Below are 3,803 nucleotides of genomic sequence, written 5' to 3' on the forward strand. Positions count from 1 at the left end.
TGGTCGCGTACCACCTTCCAGGTGCCAATGTACCACAGGTGGTACCTGTACCACTGGTTGAAAAGCCCTGGTCTAGGTAAACAAGGGCTGGGGAGGGAAGGAACAGAAGAGATGGTCTGTTGTCTTATTTATGTATTGTGGTTTATATCCTGCCTTTCTGTTAGGAGTTCAATGCAACGTATGTAGTATTCCCTCTTCCAGTTTATCCCCATAATAACAGCAATCTGGACAGTAGGAAGGGCTGAGAAATAAGCAGCTGGAAGTTAACCAATCAGCTTTTTTGGGTGGAATGTTGCTTCACCATGTTCCCTCTCCTGCCTTGGGATGCTGTGTGGTTGATCGGTCCTCAAAATAAGATCTTTTAGTAAATGGAATTTCCTTCTTCCAAAGCTATATTCCACCAGTGTGAGCTAATTCTGGTCCTGAGAATCAGAACATATTTTTCCTTCTTTCTAACTTGGTTACTTTTTTTTGCCAACAAATTCTTATTCTCTTACCCTGTTCTGGATTAGCAAATTCTCTCCCTTATAGCTTTTATGGCAACCTTTTATGTCAGGCAAAGGAACATGCCAGTGAGTATGCCAAATCCCTGCATATTTTCAATTCTCCTCCTAGGAGCCAGCCGGCAGTTCTGTGGGAACAGGAAACAACTTCTCAGGCTTTTCTCTCCCTTTTTTCCCCCCCTGCCTCAGCTTTGCTAGCAAAAATAACACAGATGCATAGTTGTAATCAGTGAGGAGTTTTCCACAGTCATTTGACAGGCTGTCCCGTTTTAGAGAAAATAGCCTTTATTCCTTTCAAACTTTATCCCACAATTAAGGTGTGGGGTGTGATTCAAAATTAGTTTCAAAACAGATTTTTTTTTAAAAAAAATGAATTTTAGATTAAAAAGACATAAGTATCACCTGCAGCAATATGGTGGAATATACTGAAATGCACCTGTCCAGGATTCCAGCCAACTAGAAAAGCTAAGCCCTTTCTTGTGGGAAGTTTATTACATCTTCCCCCTTCCCCCTCCCCCTTTTTTTTTAAAAAAAATCCTTTCTTCTTATTTTTCAGTGACAGCCAGTCTGCTTAACACACCCAATCCTTGTTGGATTTTCTGTTGCTTTGTTTTTTGTTTGGCTGCCTTGTAAAAAAAAAAAGTTAAGAATTTCTTCTGTTTGCTCCATAGTCCTGTTTTGGCTATTTATAGTCACCACTTAGTGTCTTTGTTGTTCAAAGGAATGATGATGTTGGGAATCTGTGAGAGCATTTATTGTGTGCATATGAAATTGCAAGCCGTCAAAAGTGCGGTTCGGCCTGTTTCATGACTGGTTCTGTGGGTTCACATTTTGGGAATGCGCTTAAGGCAAAAAGATTATATAATCCCATTCCATATTTTGGGGATATGTGAGCAAGTATTGAAATATGTCAGATGTCCTGATTCTTAGGTAACTGGAGGGAGGTTTTATTAAAAACCAGTCAAGGAAGCTAAATACATCAGAAGAATCTGCCTGTGCTTTCATTGTCCTCTTCCAAACAGAACATCTATGACAGCAGGTGAAAAAAAAATCTAGTTATAACTAGAGAAGGTGCTACTCAGAGAACAGACAAGTGATCCAGGCAATGTTTTCTTCTGATGTTTCTATCTTTATGAACTGAGAATCATTGAATAATGTGATTGGACTTCTTACAGAAAATTAAATAAAATTAAGACGCACAGAGGAAAAAAAAAGATTAGCCCAGTAGACTCATGTGGAAGTGTGAGAGGCAGTCTCTTGGGCTTTTGTGATCTTTTCTATTTTTAATACAGGAAGTCCTTGCTTAGCGATGATAATTGGGACCAGAATTTCCATTGCTAAGTGATAATGGTTGTAAAGCATGAGGTGACTGCCTTGTTTAGCAACGGCAGTCCTGGCAGTCTCAGTTGCTGTTGTTAAGTGAGGATCACAGGTGATTGAGAAAGGACCTCACCACTTGCAATTTTCTGCTGGCCTCCAACAAAGAAATCAGTGGGAGAACTGGCAAGAACTTATAGGTTCCTGTGAGAACAAGACCTTACCTTTCCTTTAGACGGCTTGTATGCAGGCCAGCGGGCAGATTAAGTGCTGCAGAGGGCAGGTGGGTGCCATGGCTGGGCTCCAGCACAGTGGTTGATGGTTGCTGCAGTGTGAGTGTGGGTAGGGCTCCTCAGGAGAAAAAGCTGCAGGAATGACTTGTGACCTTACCTGCTGGCTTCCTCATTGACTTTGCTTGTGGGAAGCTGGCAGGGAAGGCTGCAAAAGGTGATCCCATGATGTGCGATGCTGCAAGTTTTGTAACTGTGAGTCAGTTGCCAGGCACCCGTATTGCAACAATGTGACCATGGAGATGCTTCAATAGTTGCAACTGTGAGGATCCATCACAGTACCATGCACTCAGTAGCACTGTAACTTTGAATGATTGCAAAACGAGTGGTTGTTAAAAGAAGGTTATCTGTAGAGGTAGTCCTTGATTTACAATCACCACTGAGTCTAAAATTTCCATTGATAAGCAAGACCATGCGTTAAATGGAGTTTTGCCCCATTTTACAACCTTTCATATTGTTAAGTGAATCACTGCAGTTGTTAACGTTAGTAACATGTTTGTTTAGTGAATCTGGCTTCCCAATTGACTTTGCTTGTCAGAAGGTTGCAAAAGGTGATCACGTGACCCAGGGACATTGCAAGTGTCATAAATACATGCTAGTTGCCAAGTATCTGAATTTTGATCACATGACCACTGAAAAAAGGGACTTATGACTGTTTTTCACACTTGGTCATAAGTGTGAAAAACAGTCATAAGTCCTTTTTTCCAGTGCTGTTGTAAGTTCAAATGGTCACTAAATGAGGACTAACTGTGTTAGAATAATTGTCTCCAAAGCTGTTGGTTTATATCTTTCTGGGTGGTATGGCCCAGGAAGATGTGGATTATATTTTTTTCAGTTACACAGTTTTGTTCAATTACACAGAGTTAAAGTGGGTTCCAAACTATTTGGTTTTGAGGCTGGAGTTTAAAATTTATTTATTTATTTATTTTATTTTTATTACATTTATATCCTGCCCTTCTCCGAAGACTCAGGGCGGCTTACAAGCTTAGCAGAAGCCTTCATTCTATGTATATGCCTGCTTGTTAGGGCTTTCACACACATGCATTCGTAATTCTTATTTTTCAGATCACAATGCAGGTTAATTGACCTCTATTCAGAGTGGCTCTTACTGTAAGAATATAGGGCAGAAAGTCAAATGTTTGCAGGCAACCAATCCACAGTAAGTTGGAATTAATGATTTTGCAAATTCCCAGAGGAGATATTTTCTAGCTCTAGGGATCCATCAGCCAAGAAAGCTTTTTTCTAAGGACCCTCGTGGTTCAAATCTGGGTCAGTGTAATGTGCTTAAGAAGTTCTTTTTGAAACTGCAATGGGACAAAGGCCATATAAAGAGGGCATAATTAAAAGCATGCAGGGAACAAGATATTTAAAGTTTTCCAACAGCCTTCCTGATTTCCAAGACTTAGAGGGTGCCAAGTTTGGGAAAATTGTTTTACTTTATTTTTATAAAGTCAAGATTTTTGGTTTGGAGGAGCACAGAGGCTGGGGTATCATGCTCTGTGCAGATGTAGGAACTATAAAAAGTAAAGGTAAAGGTTCCCCCGCACATGTGTGCTAGTCGTTTCCGACTCTAGGGGCCGGTGCTCATCTCCGTTTCATAGCCGAAGAGCCAGCGCTTGTCCGAGGACATCTCCGTGGTCATGTGGCCGGCATGACTAGACGCCAAAGGCGCACGGAACGCTGTTACCTTCCC

Source organism: Vipera berus, assembly GCF_964194415.1.
Source record: "Vipera berus genome assembly, chromosome: 1".
NCBI lineage: Eukaryota > Metazoa > Chordata > Lepidosauria > Squamata > Viperidae > Vipera > Vipera berus.